We start from the raw sequence: 19,490 nt of genomic DNA on the forward strand, positions 1-19,490 counted from the left end.
AAAATATACATAAAATAATATAGTATATTTTAATATAAACAAATAAATATGAAATATAAAAATATAAAATACATATAAACTTTAAAATGTATAAAATAAACATATGTAAATATAAATGTGAAATACAGAAATATATAAAATATATGTAAAATAAAATATACATAAAGTAAATATAGTACATATTAATATAAACAAATAAATATGAAATATAAATATATAAAATATATATAAACTTAAGAAATGTATAAAATAAATATATGCAGATATAAATAAATATGAAATATAGAAGTATATAAAATATATGTAAAACCAAACATACATACATAAAATAAATGTAATACATATAAATATGAATAAATATTAAATGATCAAACTTAATAAACAACTTGAGAATGGCGGTTGGGTGTGTTAATTGGGATTTGTGTTCCTTGTAAACCGAACGATTTCCTGAGCTGTCGGAAGTGTTAGATCTTTGGTGGGTTACTTCTTCTCTTCCTGTTTTAGCTGAAGACTTAGCAAACACACTTCACGAGATATGACAGATATGACACGGTGTGTTTTCCTGAAGACTGGGGAGAGAGGCTGCAGTGTTAGCTGAGGAGCAGAGATGCGCTCGGGTTCCTACCAGAGCTATCCTTGGTTGTTTTGCGTTTTGCTTTGGTTATTAGTTAGATGAGACTTGGTTCATATGAAAAAAATAATTTTCTCGGGGAGGGGCCAGCAGCAGACAGGTTTCCTCGACTTTCTGCAGTGTTGTTCATTTTGAGTAGGACTCTGAGCAGTGTCAGTTCTGGCAGGTGAAGGTGACCCTTGTGGCTCTTTGAAGGATCATTTTTAGCTATATTGAGCTGGGTGAGAAAACAGGGCAGGGATGGGGGAGAAAGCAGGGCAGGGGAGGAAGGAGGAGAGAGGGGCAGAAGTGAGAAGAGGGCAGGAGCCTCCTGTGTATGGCTGCGTGTGCAGCAGTGCTCAGCAGAGGGCACTGAAATCTTGGGGAACTGGGCTAACAGATGGTTGTAAACTGACTAAAGGGGGCGTCTGGCAACAAAACTGTCCTCTAGAAGGAAAGCCAGCTCCCTTGCCTGCGGAGCCACCTCTCCAGCCCCTCGCTCCTCTTGGTGTTCTTTGCTCTGGAGGAGGAGAAAGGGGACGTGGAAGAGAAGAAGAAAGAAAGAAGAGGAAGAAGAATTGAGGTGATTGAAACCCCATCTGAAATGTAAGCTGCATGCTGATGATATCTGCAAATGTGCACAGATGAAGCGGCTTCCGCATCTCTGTGGTGTGTGGGAGCGGCTCTCGTGCTAGTCTCTACACAGACTAGTTACGGCCGCTCTTGCTCCCAGCATTGCACATCTGATGCTCGGTTCTCAGGGTGAGTAGTCTCTCCAGTTGTCAACATATGCATGCTTGTAATTCCACGTGTGCATGCGTGTGTGTGTGTGTGTGTGTGTGTGTGTGTGTGTGTGTGTGTGTGTGTGTGTTGTGCGTGTGCGCGCGCGCATTGGTCTCCCCTTCCACCACACGTGAGTCCTAGGAATGAAACTCAGGCTATTGGGCCCTGGGAGCAGAGCCCTTTGAGCCATCTCAGCTACCTTCATTTCAGGGGTTTTGCTTGCTTGGGTCTGTAATTGTAGATAGACCCGATTATTCTTGATATAAGAAGCAGTTTTCACTGTGCATCTTGCCTCCCCCCCCCCTTCTTATATGGGCAAAATTTTCAAGCCAAAATTGAGAAAGGCACCCATATTTTCCTTGAAGGACATATAGTGTCATTTTTACAGGCCCAATGATTTGATAGTTTTATGGATTTTCACAGCCAGTCTGTTATGGGGGGCTAGGGGGGGATGGAAGTGTGTTGGTCTCTGTCCTTGCCTAATTTGTTTTGTCTCCTCCATTCATTGGTTAAAAACTCTTAAAGCCCACCAGCAGCTATGTACTTTCTATGTCAAGATCACAGCTCCTAAAGGTTCCATAACATCCCCCCAAACATCACGCCCACCTAGGGACAAAATGTTCAGATACATGAGCCCGTAAGGGGCATTTCTCATTCAAATCACTGCGCAGTCTATCACTGAAGAGAAGTCAAGGCAGCAGGTGTTTGAAGCAGTTGGTCACATTATATCCACAGCGGAGAGGAAGAACAATGAAGTGTTGCACACACCCTAATGCTTGCCTCAGTTTCTACACCCTCCGACAGCTGAAATCCCCTGCCCAGACAATGATGTCACCTAGAGTGGGAGGGCTTTTTCACCTCAGTCTCCCTCAGATATACCCACACGCCAACCTAATCTAGATACTCCCTTTGCAAATGATTGTAGACGTTAAATTGCCAAGTAAAACCAACCATGGGGCGGGGCTGAGTTTAAGAGATAGGTGTAATAACTTTTGCATTTGTCCTTCTCTGCAGTGAAATGGCTGAGTCTACTCCCACTGTACCGGATTTATGAATTCCCTAATTTCTTTCATTGGCACTCATGGAATTTACTACTGTCCTTAGGTGTGGACAAGCATGTGTAGTGTAGTTTGGGCCTCTAGCATTGGAATTGGTGGGTCACATTGTAACAGGAGGCCTGGACCTCCTACTGTAACTGGACTCTGAGGTTCTAACATACTCCAAAGAAGAGTAATGATGGAAATATAAGGGGTTTAAGTAGAATGCCCATTCGGGAAACACAGGAATTAAGGCTGTCTTTAAAAAAAACTGACATCAGCTTGGGTTTTCAAAGAGGAAGAACTGGTGCAGGTGCCCGAGGGCTTCTTACTGTGCTGTGCTTGGTCATCAGCTCAGTTCTGCTTATTCCGGGTGCTTGGAAGAAGTCCCATTGCTTGAGAAAAACCATCCAGTTCCCTAACTCTGCCTGTTGGGACACGAAAGATGAACTTGGGGCCAATGGATCCCTTTCTTTGTTCCTCTTCCTGGTTGATTAAATTTCCTATCTCTGACCCCTGCTTCTGAGTGACAATGAGCCTTGACAGCTCCCCCAGCAAGGAAAAGAGTCAGAGGATGGAGAGAGGCTGACAATTCATCAGAGTCATGAGTTTGGAGCGCTGTCCCCAGCAAAGTTCTGAAAACATTCCCTTCCCAGTCCTTGACATGCACTGACCTCTGCCTGGATGCCAAACTCTGAAGAGAGGCCCCGTCTAGGTGGTTACCACGTTGGCTACCAGGTATTGCTCTAGATACACAGACCCCAGAAAAATCTAATGACCTTTGTAAGCCCCTTCTGAATCTTCAGGGAGTCTGAGTCCACTGTGAAACATTTCTGGCCAGAAACAAAGGAAGGGAAGGGAAAATACAGCTGCTAACCTGCTCTGTGACCCTTTCCTACCCACCGATGCCCTCAGAGGCCCTCCATCCCAAAATGCAAGATGGAAGAAGTCCTCTCTTTTTTTCATATTGAGAAGATTTTTTTTTCGGTGAAGTCATTTTCTTTGTCTCAACACCTTTTCTCTCTACTCAGCTACCTGATGATGGAGCAAAGAAAGCACACCCCAGAATAGCTCTACATAACTGGAGGGGCGGGTGCATAAATGAGCTGAGAAACCTGTGTTCTTTCCTCCTCCTTCAAGTCCTGATCCACAGGCTGCACCACCAGTGCATAGAAAGCTGGGGGAAAGAAAGGGGCAGGTGCAGTGGGACATAAAGGACTATTCAAAGCCTGGAATCCGATCACCCCCTTGTCCCCGCTGAAAATTGCAAAACAGAGAGTTGCAGCACTTCCTCCAACTGCAATGTGTGTTCTTTTCACAGAAACTTCTGCTTTCGTTCGGAAACAGAATTGAAACACAGATGTTAATCTCTGGGCGGGTTTTTCTCAGAATCTCCTATCTACACCAAGTGTGACTCTCACATCCTCAAACAGTTTTATCAAATCCATCGTGCTACACAGCAGACCAACACACACTAATTTGAAGAAGCTATGGAATTGGGGACATTTGGAAGAATCGAATTCAAGAAAACGCAGCCATTGGGATGGGTTGGGGTAGCACTGTTCAGTCACTTTTGTCATTCTTTTTTTTTTTTTTTTTTTTTTTTTTTTTGTCTCTGTGGCTTAGGAGGCTGTCCTGGAACTAGCTCTTGTAGACCTGGCTGGTCTCGAACTCACAGAGATCCACCTGCCTCTGCGGACTCACAGTTCCAAAGTGGGAACTAGTGTAGGAAGGGTGGAAATGATGCCGAAGAAGTAGAATTACATTTGACATCGTTGGCAATTTCGGGAAAGGCACTGAGGTTCTTCTCGCAGCACTTTCGTATAGTCACCAGGGGGCGGTAGAGATCAGTTTCGTCCATCTGTGATTAAGAGGTAAAGAGAGCTGGAGCTTGGCTAGGAGAGGGGCTCTGGAGGTCCCAGCCACCCCTTGCTGAGAAGCTAAGGGCAGTAGTGCCAGGAGGAGAGCCACCTTTCTTCAGAGGCACAGCTATGAAGAGGGTGTGAAACTGGGAAAGGAAAGAGCTAGGGACAGAAAAGCTGGAGGTGTTGTGTGGAGAAGACTATCACCAAAATACATTGTACGTTGCATATGACATTCTCAAAGAACACCTTTCAGATATATTTTTAGAAAGACATACTGCTGCTGCTGCTGCTGCAGCCACAACCTGCCATCCAAATGAGTCCAATAGCTGACTGAAGATGCCATGGCACCGACTTCATTGGGGGGAGGGCTTTATTTTGCAATTATGTTTTTTCCTTCTGTGACAAAATAAAAAGCAACAAATAACAACACATTATAAAGAAATAAAACAACTAGTTATAACTGACTCCATCTTCATTGTAATTGGCTTTGGTATAACCCAATATGGTTAAGAAAAACCACCAGGACTGAGGGCAGGTAGGGATAGGAACTTGAGGAGTTAGGTTGGGTGGTACGTGGAAGGGGAGAATACTGAAAGAGATGACTGGAATTGGGGACATTTGGAGTTGAGGTAGAAACCCGATGCCAGAGAAACTCCCATGAATCTACAAGGATGATTCATTCAGCTTTCTTGTAGCTGAATAGCTGTGCCTCTGAAGAAAGTCTCTTAACAAGAGGGGATGTATGAACTTATCTCCTATGATCAGACTGGAGACTACTCCAATTGTCATCAGAGAGCCTTCATCCAGTAACTGAGGGAAACAGATGCAGAGACCCACGGCCAAACCTTAGGCTGAGCTCAGGTAATCCTGCTGAAGAGAGGGAGGAAGTGTTATATTAACCAGAGGGGTCAAGGACATCACAAGAAAACCCACACCTGGGCTCACAGAAACTCACAGAGCCTGAACTGACAACCAGGGAGCCTGCAGGAGATCAGCCTATATGTGACAGCTGTCCAGCTTGTTCTCCTGCCAGAGTCCTAACAGTCGGAGCGAGGCTGTGTCTAATGCTTTGACTGACTCTTGGGACCATACTCTTCATACTTGCCCAGCCTTATTACACAGGGAGGTGCTTAGTCTCACCATAATTTGATAACCCATGCTTTATTGATCCCCATGGGATGCCTGCCCCTTTCTGAACAGAAACAAAGGAGGAGTGGAAAGGGGGGCAGAAAGTGGGGGGAAAAGGAGGAGAGGAAGAAAACTTTGGTAGGGATGAAATATATAAATAAAAAGAAAAGAGAGAGAGAATAAGCAAATGGGTGACTTAAGGCTTTAAAAAAGGTGTATGTAAATTGAGCCTTAAAAGCTATCCTGAGCACATTTTTAAGCAGGAGAAATCTACTGAGTAACAAGGAAAGAGCAAGTTTGAGAAATCATTAAGCTCATAAATGCTGAGGCCAAAAAAAATAAGCCACTGTGAATGCAAAACAGGGAAAAAAATAACCCAAACCACTAAGCATAATGTTCCAGACACTGCTGCCAACATCAAAGGTCTCTGAATAAGGTCGGTACTTTCCACACCTGCTTACACATGTGCGCTAAAGCGTAGGACAGCCTCCCTACTAGCCGAGAGCCTGTGTTGGCTCTGCATGCTAACCTTGTCTGCCTGTGGTCATAGCCACTTCCCCCTGATTCTTATTCACTAGAAAAACCCCTGTGCTTCCCGAAATGGGACTTCCCCATTCTATGGAGAAAATACACAATTCCTGCCTCCGGGAGTGAAATGGCTATTTCTGGAAATAAAACGGCTTGTTCTATTCTGTTTTTTGAGGGGGTCAGATAGTTTCCAAATAACCTGTCCTAATGTTTGAGTATGGAATGTCTCCCAGAGACCTATGTGCCTTGCTAGGCAACTTGTGCACTGTTAGTAGGGAAGTGCCAGAAACTCTAAAATCTGGGGTCCATTGAAAGAAAGTTAAGTCACTGGTGTCAATGCAAAAACACAGATCTCACCCTCTAAGAGGTAGTTTATTATGGAGCCATTGTGAGTGGCCACGGCCAAGGAACACAGACTTAGGGTACCCCCAAATTCCATGTTCCAACATGGAAACAGTTTTGTGAAGTTTTATACTTTTACAGAACAGATTCACATAAGTCAAGGCGAGTTTAAAATGCACTTAGCAGGGACATCAGAGAGGCAGGGGACAGAAATCTCTCCTAGAGGCCTCAGGTACTGTCTGATGACATTAGCTTGGGAAAGCTAGTAGTCTGTTAAGGAAATGCATTCCAAAAGGTTTTTTTTTTTTTTTTTTTTTTTTTTTTTTTTTTTTTTTTTTTTTTACCTAATTCTCATAGGATGTGAGAAATCCAGGAATTCAGGGCTAGAGGTAGTCTGTTATAGGACAATCAGCCTGTAGACCGACAACATCCCAGCCTCCGCTCCCGCTGCTGTTCTCACCAGCCAGTCTTTGGATAGCTTCTAGCTTCTTTACAGAAATGCCCACTGGCGCTGTGGTTGGGGTTTGGGCAGCCTGTGGGATGTCTTTTGCCCTCTACCTTTCACGTCTTGACAGGGGTGGGAAGAGTAGTTCTGATCTACCCTATAATCTCCCATCTTGGTGCATTGCCTTAACACAGGCCCAGAAGCAATGGGACCAACCAGCCAGCCATCGTCCAAAACCTAATCAACCTCTACCAAATGAGCCTTTTCTCTTTACAAGTTGGCCTTCTCAGGTGTTTTATTATAGCATCAGAAAGTTGATGTGACATCCTTTACCAAGTAACTTTACCCTGTTTTACTCTAAAACAGAACTTCCTTCCTTCCTTCCTTCCTTCCTTCCTTCCTTCCTTCCTTCCTTCCTGTTTTGCTTGTTTTCCTTCCACAGACTTGAACTGCACCTCCCCCTTTGTGCCAGGAAATTCCCCCAGACTTTTAATTCCATGGCTCTGTTAAACAAGGGGATGATGTATTTTGATACCTTGTGTCACAGAGGTCTATCAATAATAGTAGATGAGTTTTTTTTTTTTTTTTTTTTTTTTTTTTTTGCTTCCAACAGAAACATCAGTTAAGTGTGGCTTACCTGAGCTGCAGAGAGAGTTCAAGGCCTGTCTGAACAACTCAGTGACCGAATGCCTGCCTCAGAAGGCCGCCAGCGGGTGGAGCTCTGTGGGGGATACACAGTTCTGGGAACTACACCAGTTTCCAGGAAAACGAAACCGATCCTAACATCTTGGCTTTTTTCCATGTAATTCAATAGACAAAATCATTCCAAAAGCCACAGCCAGGAAGTGTTCTGAGGCATGCTGAGAAGAGATTAATTTGATCAGAGAATAAAAATCCCTAAAATACAAGGTGATTTACCAGCAAAACTAGAGGGTTGTGAGCTATCCTGGAGAGAGCAAGACAAAAGGCGATGGATCTTTGCTTAGGTACACTGCTGTGGCAAGAGAAGCAAGGCCTGGGGTTTATGTGAAGGTTTCAGGGCTCCAGTCTTGGCCAGAACAAATGGAAAATTGTATCAGTTCCTGGATTTATTTAGGCCCTTGGGTTGGGTTTAATAAACAATTCTAGGAAAAGCCTGCAGCAGCTGCCAGGGTCATAAAAAGATGTGGTGTGTGTGTGTGTGTGTGTGTGTGTGTGTGTGTGTGTGTGTGTGTGTGTGTGTGTTTGCCCGCCCTTGACTCGGCTCACACAGGAAAGTGGGGGTGGGGGAGGATTAGGCTGTCTTTCTGATGCTTTGTAGCAGTGCCTGATAGTATGCTTAGCACACAATAGCTGTCCAGCCAAGCTCTAGTGGAATAAACTGAGTGCTTTCTCATTGAGCCCACCATACCTGCCAACTAATGTCAGTACACCTAGGATCATGCTATACATTCGGAGTGTTGATGATTGTAGTTTTCCTCCAGGGATCCCAGCTGAGTTTATTAAAAAGCTGAAAGTTAGCTCAACTCCTAAAGAGGAAAAGTTAGACAGAAGACACATGTCTCTCCCATCCACCATGAGAGAGTCCAGCACATAGATTTTGAAAATTTGTTTATTTTACATCCTGACTATAGTTTCCCTTCCCTCCTCTCCTCCCAGTCTTCCCCCCCACCTCCCCTTTGTCCCACCACCACTATCTACTCCTCTTCCTTTTCTAGTCAGAAAAAGGAAGGCCTCTCATGGATATTGACAAAACATGATATATCAAGATAAAATTAAGCACCCTTGTCTTGTATTAAGGCTGGGCAAGGCAACCCAGTATGAGGAATAGAGCCCCAAAAGCCAGCAAAAGAGTCAGGGACAGTCCCTTCTCTCACTGGTAGGGAGTCGCACAAGAAGAACAAGCTACACAACTGTCATATGTATGCGGAGTGCCTAGGTCACTCTCATGCAGGCTCCCTGGTTGTCAGTTTAGTCTCTGTGAGCCCCTGTGAGTCAGGTTATTTGTTTCTGTGGGTTTCCTGTGATGACTTTGACCCCTCTGGCTCCTACTCCTTCCTCCCTCTCTTCAGCAGGACTCCCTTAGCTAGGAGGCCTAGGGTTTGACTGTGGGTCTCAGCATCTGTTTCCATCAGTTGTTGGACAAAGCCTGTGTGATGACTATTGGGCTGGGCACCAATCTATGAGTATAGCAGAATATCATTAGGCATCATTACACTGACAATTTTTTTTCCCTCCAGTCCTGTTTGATTCTATCCTAGGCCTCTGGGCCATCCAGCCTCTGGATCCTGGTGCTCCAGGAAGTTTAAGAGGTAGGCTCCCTCTTGTGGTACAGGTCTCAGGCTGGACCAGTCATTGGTTGGCCACTCCCACAATCTCAGTGTCACCCTTACCCCAGCACATGCCAAAGGCAGGACAGACTGTAGGTCACAAATTACGTGGCTGGGTTGGTGTCTCAGTCCACAAGGCTAGCCTGTGCAACTTAGTGAATCCCTTCCTGAGTATAAAAGGTAAAACAAAGTCTGGAAATACAGGTCTCTGGCAGTATACTTGTTTAGTATGTACAAGGCCCTAGACTGAACCCCTAGCACTACACCTCTGGAAAAAAAGGAAGGAGGAAACAAGGAAAAGAAGAAAGAATGAGAGAGAGAGAGAGAGAGAGAGAGAGAGAGAGAGAGAGAGAGAGAGAGAGGAAATGTTGGCTTCGTATCATACCCCTCTCTGAAATGGATTCTTGGGAATTGTGGAAAAATTAGATTGTATTGGCTATAATTCACATGAGATAATCTTATGGAAAATATTCTTTCACAGAAAATCTGTCTATGATCCAAATTTATTGCAAAAAATGCTTTGCTTAACAGAAAGAAACTGCTGCATAGTCAATTATGAGCCAATCATTCTGTACAATACTACTCAAGATAGAGCTTGTTGTTGCCTATCGTCTCTGCTAAGCTGTGATTTACTGGTTGCATGTTGTGGCTTGTATTTTGCAAACCTTGAAAATTAGCAGTGCAATCCATGATATCAGGCACATTCTCATATACATGTCAGCAATTTTTATGTTTTTTGGATAAAAATCTATTGAAATCCTCTATCCACCTATGAGTCAGGTTATTCATCACTTGCTACCTTATCTGGGTATAATGTATTGTGATGGTTGGTTGGATTTGGTTGTTAACTTGAACACACACCTGTGTTTGTGTGACTGTTTCCACAACAGAGTGTTTTGTAGGACAGTAACTGGGGCAAAGGAACACACCTTCAGTGTGTACATAAATACTACCAGATGACTGAATGGAAAAACAAAACCAGAATGGATTAGGTACACCTACAAGCTTCTTCTTAATGAACAAGAGCATCTATTGCTGCTGATGGTGGTGATGATGGAGATGATGATGATGGGTGACCACGATGAACTCTAGTTTCTTCCATCTTACAACTTGATCCAGTACCACTGTCTCTAGGTAACTACTAAGTAAAACATTCCAGTCCTTTGATAACATCCTGAGGCAGCTGAATTTCCTGAATTGGGCATTACCTAGTTCTCTGTCTTTCCAGCATACAGAAATCCCACTCGTGTTGGATTCCCCAGCTGATACTGGTCAACCAACACAGTAAATCCCTTACTGGGGATTCTAGATTTGTCAAGCTGAGAGTTGAAGTTAGCCATCACAATTCCCTTTAGAATATGCATTCTGTTGCTTCTGTTTTTCGAGAGGACCTTATATGATGCAAGTGCCTAGTGTTTCAGGCACCTTTGTTTCTGAAATAAATATATACTCCTCTTCTGACCTGAAGCAAAAAACAGAAGGAGAATCATTTGGCTACTGGATGTTTCCTCAATAGCTAGACAAACCAAGGTGAGAAAATCAGGAACCTAGTATTAACTCAGTCTTTGCAATACATATGGAATCTACTTAGAATCATTAACTACACAGGGAGATGGATGAAAATGGGGCCACACTCGGAAAGACAAGTCTCAAATGTTCATCTGTGAAATCTACGGGGAAATAAAAGACTGCAAACATGAACACAGGAAGGGGTCTGTCAGGGGAGCGTAAGGAGTTTGGCGTCAGTGTGTAAGGGGGTTTATCAGTCTTCAGTGGCAGCAGGAGACACTGCTCCACACAAATAGCTGTAGCATCCTGAGTGAGCCTCAACTTGGGTGGACTTTAACTCGAGTGAAGATGATGGTCTTGATTTACACTGCAGAGTAAAATAATTCAAGTCAATACCAAGCAAAGTTGGAATTAATTTTTTTTTAAATATGAATTTAAGCATGCATATTGGGGTGAAGGTAGGGCTTAATTACAACAGTGATACACTCACTGTGGTGGGCATGGCTTGACAAAAGAGGCATGCTGTCTCTAAAACACTTACATGATTACAAAAACACTTACATGATTAAAAAAGTTTTAAGTGTATGCATGATTTGCCATCATGTATGTCTCTGCACTGTGTGCATGAAGTTCTAGAGGAGGCCAGGAGAAGTCATCAGATCCACTGGAACTGGAGTTGCAGATGCTGGTGAGCTGCCATATGGATGCTGGGAACTGACCCTGGGTCTTCTGCAAGAACAGCCAGCACTCTTAACCTCCTAGCCACCTCTCCATCTTATATAATTTAGGAGCTTACATTGCTCAAAGCATTTACATAGTTTTATCTCAGGAAATTTCTTCAGTAGTAAGATCTCATAAGGTGTTTTCTGGAGTGCATTGTGTCAGGTGTACACACTGAAAAGTTCACCAGGAAGTTCTCTGCCTATGTTTTAACTACAAACATCTTTAATCTTTCAACTGTTTATGGATAAAAGAGAAGTTTTAGTCCCAAAGTGACATCTGCTTTCCTTCAAATGTGGTTCATACCATTTTGGCATGCTTATTTGAAATACACCTATTGAAAAATACTGATCTCTGTATGGATGTAATCTTCACAGAATGTTTCTGTAGTTGTACTGAAATTTTTGACTCTTAGACAGACAGAGATTTCAGAGTCCTCAGTGAGTGATCTTTCCCTTGCTGTGTCCCCTTATCTACCCTGTCTTTCTGTCTTGACTCACAGTAGAGGGAAGGGGGAAACATTATCTTCATGCATGACTATGTCACGTCATCCTGCAATATGCTAATAAAAATCAAATAAACTCAATAACTTCTGCCAGATGCTTACATACAAAATTAACTCAAAATATTACACATACATGTAGGATTTTAAATTTTAATGCTTTTAGAAGGAAACAGTCTTAGATAATTAAAAAAAAAAAAACCAGACACCATCAACATTATACGCTACTGTGTCTGAAAAGATGCCATCCAGAAAGTGCAAAGATAAGCCACGAAGTGGAAGGAACTATTTGAAAGTCATGTATCTGGTAAGAAATTTATTTGTAGAATATATGAATGCCTTATACACTTGAAAATTTAAAAGGTAACCCATTTTTAATGTACATACAGGTGTGTGCAAATGTCAGAAGATGGTAATGGTTCCCCTGGAACTGGAGTTAACAGGAAGATGTGGGTGCTGGGAACTGAACTCAGGTTGTCTGCAAGAAAAAGTGCTCTTAACCACTGAGCCACCCCAGACAAAAGTGTTCCGCTATTTAAATGGCGAAAGAACCAGCCATGATGGCATATGCCCATGAACCCAGCATTCAGGTGTCAGAAGCAAGATCTTCACAACTTTCAAGCATAGTGAGTTCCAGGCCAGCCCCTGGCTACTGTTCAAATACTTGTTTTCTCTCTAGAATTGCAGAATAGCTTCCTTCCCCAAATAGCTGGCCTCCACAGCCTTCATAAATCCCTTGTAACTTCTTTCATTTTTGGACACTGGAACCTCAAATGCTGTTCTGATGTCTTCAAGTGCCTGACACACACTAGGGTCAACACTGAGCTAAAATCTCTTCTTTAATTCCTTGATATTGATGTGGGTTGATGCGATGTCTTCATTGCTAAAACTTGCAAGACTTTAATGATAATATCTTTTAAGTACAAATGGTTTTCAATAACTAGCAGTTGCTACATTTGATTCTTAAAGTAAGATGCAGACAGCATCTTATTTTAACACCACTCATTCTGTTCAGTAAAGGAAGACATAAAATACAGCTCTAAATATGTGCAAGCATCTGTATTGTTCAGGGGCCCATTAGTACAAGAGTGTGTAAAAATCGATGTAGGCTCTGACATCTAAAACCTGTCCTCTGCTAAAGATCCAATACTAATATTTTTTCAAACAAATGTCCATTCAGTTCCCTTTTTAAGTGCATACAGCTCGATTTCCAGTACAGATGGTTTTACCATCATAAAACCTTCTCATCTCTCCAGACAAGCAATATCAAACATCTTTTTATCATTGTAAAGATTGTATAAATCCAAATTGAGATTAGCTTCTTTAGGGCCCAAATTTACTCATCCTAAATGCATTAGGATCATGATCTTCTTTATGAATAATAGGTATTGGTGTCACTTATAAAGTCATATGTAAATGGACTAAGATTGGTGCAGTGTCGGTTTTAAATAGTGATTTATCTACTCTGTATACTCCTTTAAAGATTAAGAGAGTCTATCATAAATATCAAAGGCTCTAGCCATCACTGGCAGGCTATGAGGGACAGGTACACTCATCCAAGTGGACAGGCATATTTTGATTTTTTTGCTGAGATAAAAAGCAGACCAAGAAGTGTGGTGTTCTCAACGTGAATTTCTAAGTTCCTGTTAATTGTGACACTGATGAGGCTGGAGTCTAGTCAAGTTATCTCAGTACAGTAGGTTCCTCATTCCAGGAGCAGAGCCTTTGTAGCTTGCCATTTTCCTTGCTTTCCTTTATGCTCAATCTTAAAGCAAATATTACTGAAGGTTCATCCAGAAAATATTTGAAATTTCAAAGAAAGTAGATTCCGCTAGAAATATCACTATTAGGTTTCCAGGACTTGCTGTCTTGTCCATCCAGTACATCCAATCCCAGAGTTTGACTTGCCCCTGCTCTACCTAATCCACAGGTCAGAGGAGCCACAGGAAACCATTCAAGGTCATGATTGACATCCTGGATATGTAACACAGGTTTAGTGATATCAGCATGGCTGCAATAACTGTGCTGATATTTAATTTACTCTTATGCCTTTGTCTCCCCCTTTTATATTCTGTCACACATTACATTTTCTAAGTTAATCTTTAAACTACATATTAATAGGGCTTGTTATGGCATCTCCGTACATTTTTCTCATACATTTGTGATGTTAAATTTATTCTCACTTTTCATTCCTATTGCCTCTACATGTAATCTCCTCAATTCTGTTTCGTTTCCCTTTTTTCCTCCATAGGATAACCTCTTCTACTTCCTTGTCACATGTATTCCATGATGCTTCTGCTAAACTTGAGAATCTCAAAGAGAAAAACACCAAATCCACAATTATCAAATTCAAGCAAACTGTGTTTGGGGGTGCATCCGGGACTGGCCATCCAGCTGTCTCACTGTAAGTCAGGATTTGAGAGAGCAGCCATCTTGGCCCTTGAGATCCTTTTCATAGAAGAGATGAGGTGCTCACAGAGGCAAGAGAGCTGACTGTTACACATTATTAGAAAAACACAATGAAAGGGAAGGAACAAGAGTAATGATGGACGTCATACGAATGGGGTCACAAGTCTAGTGTAGGTTGGAAAACATGCTTTGCAGTTTACATCAGATCTAAGAAACAGAAACTTATGGGCCTCATTCACAACAGAAATCTTAACACGCAAGGTGTATCGTTCCTGTTTTGGTTTCACAATTCCTCTTCCCATGTTCTTAACATTGCTTTGTCTTGTCATTGTTTACCATCTCTCCTTCCCAGCTACCACTCTGTCTTGTTTGTTGTTTGTTTGACAAGGTCTCTTTACAGAATCCCTGCTGCCCAGCAGCTGACTGTGTAGACCAAGATGGCCTCAAAATCACAAAGATCCCATGTTGGCCTCCAGAGCACTAGAATTAAGGGGGTGTGTGCACCCCAGGCCTATATCCTCTTGCTTCGTATGTTCTTTCTATATTTACATGCTCATTAACATGTGTCTCCAGTGTTAGCTTATGTATTTCATTGAAGTATATATTTAAAAGAGAGAGGTTCCTATGTATGTCAGTAAATTATATATTAAAAAAGAGAGGTTGCAAATGATGCCAAAATACTGTAACTCTGAGAAGTTTTTTTTTTTTTCTCTTACCTGCATATATTGCTAAGCTTATGACCGTTCTTTGTGCTACAGGTCTACATCGTAATCTGTGTCCTGTCTATCGCTGGGAAATTCCCTTTAGCGCTTCTCAGAGAGCAGTTCTACTGGTAGTGAGTGTCTTCCTATGTGGATTATCAGTAAATGACTCTATTTTCTTTGTTTTTAAAAGGTGCTTTGGCGGAGCATAGCATTCTTAGTTGACATGACTACAAAGCTATAGTATGAGAGAATCCCTGTGTCGAAGCATGTTTGTCAGCCTGTGCCTCGGTTGGAAGCGGTGGAACCTATAAAAAGTAAGATCATTCTCTTTTCTTCCCCAACTGGACCTTCCGGATGCCTCATGTTCTCCTCTGCCCCTTATCCCCTCCTCTTTCTCCTCCCTCCCCTCCCCCTCCCTCCATGCTCCCAATTTACTCAGGAGATCTTGTTCCTTTCCCCTTCTGGGGCAGGGGTGGGGGTGGGGGTTGGAAGGGTCTCTCTTAGGGTCCTCCCTGTTTCCTAGCTTCTCTGGGGTTGTGGATTGTAGGCTGGTAATCCTTAGCTCTATGTCTAATATCCACTTATGGGTGAGTACATGCCATGTTTGTCTTTCTGTGCCTGGTTTACTTCACTCATGACGGTTTCTTCTAGTTTCATCTATTTGCCTGTGAATTTCAAGATGTCATTGTTTTTTACTGCTGAGTAGTACTCCATTGTGTAAATGTACCACATTTTTTTATCCATTCTTTGGTTGAGGGGCACGTAAGCTGCTTCCAAGTTCTGGCTATTACAAATAATGCTGCTATAAACAAAGTTGAACAGATGTCCTTGTCGTATGAAAGTGCATACTTTGGGTATATGCCTAAGAGTGGAATTGCTGGGTCTTGAGGTAGATTAATTCCCATTTTCCTGAGAAACTGCCATACTGAGAAGGAGAGCAAGGAAAGAGACACCTTAATAGAGGGAGCCATTATGGGCTTAACGAGAAACCCCGTACTAGGGAAATTCCCAGGAATCCACAAGGATGACCCCAACTAAAAATCTAAGCAATAGAGAGAGGCTACCTTAAACGCCCTTCCCCTATAATGAGAATGTTGACTACCTTAAATGTCATCCTAGAGCCTTCATCCAGTGGGTGATGGAAGAAGAAGCAAAGATTCACAGCTAAGCACTAAGCTAAACTCCTCGAATCCAGTTGTAGAAAGGGAGGAGTGATGAGCAAAGGGGTCAAGACCAGGCTGGAGAAACCCACAGAAACAGTTTACCTGAATCAGGTCCTCTAAATCTGAGTGTCAGTTGGGGGGTCTGGACAGTCTATGGGGCCTCTGACAGTAGAACCAGTATTTATCTCTAGTGCATGAATGGGCTTTGGGAGCCCATTCCCTATGGAGGGATACTCTCTCAGCCTATAGACACAGGGGAAGGCCTAGGTTCTGCCCCAAATGATGTGACAGACTTCGTGGGTCCCCCATGGGAGGCCTCACCCTCCCTGAGGAGTGGATGGTGGTGAAATGGAGGGATAGGAGGACAGGAGGGAGAGAGAACTGGGATTGGTATGTAAAATAATATTGTTCTCATTTAAATAAAAATAATTTTAACAAAGAAGTGAGATCATGCTGAGAGAAGTTGGTTCTTTGGGAAGACACCCTTGAAGAGGTTATCAGAACCTTGTGACTGGAGCCCCACCCCGTCACTCTGGTTTTGGCCTGCCTTGAAGTGAACAGGAGCCTTCCACCATGCACTCCTGTCATGATGCACAAGCCCCAAAGCAACAGGACCAAGCCCCTTAGAAGCCATCAGAAGAAACTTTTCCTCCTAAGCTGCTTCTTTCAGGCATTTTGTCCCAGCAATTCAAAGTTCATCTCAGGCACGGTAGCACACATCCCCAGTCCCAGCAACTGGAAATCTGAGGTGGGAGCAATGCCGTAAATCTGATGTGAGTAGCTAGAGTTTGAAACCTTGTCTCAAACAAGCACCACTATAACAGCTCCCTTTGTCCTTCTCCTCTAAATATATCCTCCCACTGTCTCTAGTAGCTGCAGTTTCTCACGAGAAATTAGATGTTCTTAACCTATTAAGGATCAAACTAGCTCAGTCCCTGTACCTCTGCTCTGAGTTTCTGTTTGGTTCCTTTTTATATTCCGAACTCCTTAATGACACTCTCATTTTGTTCAGACATTATTTTCCCCAGCCCTCTTCCACTCTTTGTCTAGTTTTCTTTAATGCATTTTAAATACTTAAGATGGCTGATTCAGTATCCTTAAGTAATAATTCCAATATCTGAGTTTCCTGGGGGATTATTTCTAGAGAACAGTTGGTTTTGCAAATGGGCCAAAACATTTTGCAATGCTTTGCTGAGGAACAGATGTTACCAAGATTGTATTAGGGTTACTCTGATACATTTGATCTCCAGGGATTGTGTTAAATCTTGCTTTTGAAGGGGTGTAACTATCTGTAACTTTCCAAACTACTTTTGTAGAGTATACTTAGTCTGCTTTTACATAGCCATCAAAATTTCTTGTCTGCTGTCTCTGCAGTCAGCCAACTATCTGACAAAGACTTCAGGGACTGCTTCCTTCCAGGGTGGAGGGGGGATAAACAATGTAATTCCCCTAAGGTCCTAATCCACTTCAACCTGATATTTGAATAAACAGACTCCAGCAGCTACACCAGGAACAAAAACAGCCACCCCAGTTCATGGTATGACGGGATGTGGGAAAATAGACTGAAATGTAATCAAAATTTACCATAATCTGTTCATTGAAGTATCTGTGTGATGTCACAAGGGTTCCATTAAGACTTACGGCACAAAGTTAAACTCAAAAGGTCCCAAGTACAGGTGATCTTCAGCTCAGGATGTCTTAACTGAACACTTTGGACTTTATGGAAGAGCAAAAGTAATGGACTTGAATCAAAACTACACTTTGCATGCTGAATTTTTATCTTTGTGAGACACAAACTTTCTCATGAGTAGGCATTGCAGTCACACCACCCTATCAGCCACATGGTCAGCAACTGACACTCTAGTGAATAGTGCATGACTAAGCTGTGATGCTCAGTGTAGACTCAGCATCCTGATTCAATCATCATCAAATGAGCACCAGACTTAGTTCAAGTAGATCATGAGACATGAATCATTGTTAGACAGATGGACAGATTCCTCAAGCTTCCCACTCCAGCCTCATTCCTCCTTGCCTTTGTTTGAAACATGACTGATTTCACACACAACCTTAATATGTTCTTCAGCACTCCTAATTATTAAATGTATTGTCCTCAATAGGATGGTGAAAATCCCTGCAGACACGATGTCACAAAGGGCAAAGCTTCAATCCAAAGTGACACCATCTGTGCGGCATGAACTCAGGAACAAGTTAATAACGTTGTAGATTCTGGGCCTGCATTTAATCTGCTTCATCTGCTAAACATTTGTGCTTGACAACAGTATACACAGCAGAGTATCAGCTGCTGATCACATGTCTTGCACAGAGCTGTGTCTCATTGCTACAGCCCTTGGTCATAAGATACCCTATCTTTATCGCCAGCCTAGCATATCTAAATTCTGCTTTCATATCCTGCCTTCTTGTGCCAGGTTTAGCAAATAACTGAGATAATTTAAATATCAGGGCTTGTAACACCCAGAAAACATGTTAAGACCCTCAATACAAGACAAATTACGACTATCATAGGAGGGAGTGTCATCTCTGAGACTAGTCAACCAAGGACTGTCCTACTTGTCCTAAGAATGGCTACCTTGAATACCAACCTAGAGCCTTCATCCAGTAGCTGATGGAAGCAGAAGCAGAGATCCACAGCTAAGTACTGAGCTGAATTCCTGGAATCCAGCTGTAGAGAGGGAGACGTGATGAGCAAAGGGGTCAAGAACAGGCAGGAGAAACCCAGAGAATACAGCTGACTTGACCAAGTGGGATCACATGGACTCCAGTTGTAAAACTGGGGAACTAGCATTGGACTGAACCAGGCCTTCTGAATGTGGGTGTCGGTTAGGAGGCCTGGGCTGTCTACGGAACCTCTAACAGTGGAACCAGTATTTATCCCTAGTGCACAAATGGACTTTGGGAGCCCAATCCCCATGGAAGGGGTTACTTTCTCAGCCTAGGTCCTCCCCCAAATGATATGACAGACTTTTAATGATCCCCCTTGAATGCCTCACCCTCCTTGGGGAGTGGATGGGGGTGTTATGGGGGTGGGGGGACATGGGAGTATGGGAGGGAGAGGGAACTGGGATTGACATGTAAAATAAGATTGTTTCTAAATTAAATAAAAAATTTTTAAACGTTCTTGACAAATGCTTCATCCTGTTTACAAGAAGATTGCGCATTTCGTTACCCACACATGTACCCTGTGGGAGTTGTAGCAACCGTTGCAGATGGCTTACCACACTTCTGTTGTTTGTCCTCTGCCCTTGAGCTGTCAACCCAGTCCCCACTCTTCACCCACATTCTCACCACAAAACCCTGTGAGTTCGCTGGTTTCCTACAGTGCAGGAGGGAAGGTTTAGGTGCTGAGTGTAGGCCCTTTTAATCTTTCTTTGAATCTTCTTTTTTTTTTTTTTTTCTTTTCTTTTTTTTTTTTTTTTTT

At 42.7% G+C, this 19,490-nt stretch overlaps 2 long non-coding RNA genes across 4 annotated transcripts; one reads left to right on the forward strand and one right to left on the reverse strand.

Annotated features, from left to right (window-relative positions):
- Positions 1–480: 480 nt before the first annotated feature.
- On the reverse strand, positions 481–7,839 carry LOC113837108. The gene is made up of 3 exons (XR_004771087.1): positions 7,376–7,839; positions 4,571–5,165; positions 481–4,291 (listed from the first exon to the last, which is right to left on the reverse strand). It is a non-coding gene; the product is annotated as an uncharacterized LOC113837108 (long non-coding RNA).
- On the forward strand, positions 5,020–19,056 carry LOC103160462. Of its 3 annotated transcripts, none has more exons than XR_003487770.2 (4): positions 5,020–5,156; positions 8,958–10,181; positions 15,082–15,205; positions 18,172–19,056. It is a non-coding gene; the product is annotated as an uncharacterized LOC103160462 (long non-coding RNA). The 3 variants fall into 3 exon arrangements; XR_004771088.1 differs by having other exon boundaries at positions 8,958–9,029; XR_004771089.1 differs by lacking the exon at positions 8,958–10,181 and having other exon boundaries at positions 5,053–5,156.
- Positions 19,057–19,490: the final 434 nt, after the last annotated feature.

The sequence above is a fragment of the Cricetulus griseus genome, chromosome 8, assembly GCF_003668045.3.
Source record: "Cricetulus griseus strain 17A/GY chromosome 8, alternate assembly CriGri-PICRH-1.0, whole genome shotgun sequence".
Lineage (NCBI taxonomy): Eukaryota > Metazoa > Chordata > Mammalia > Rodentia > Cricetidae > Cricetulus > Cricetulus griseus.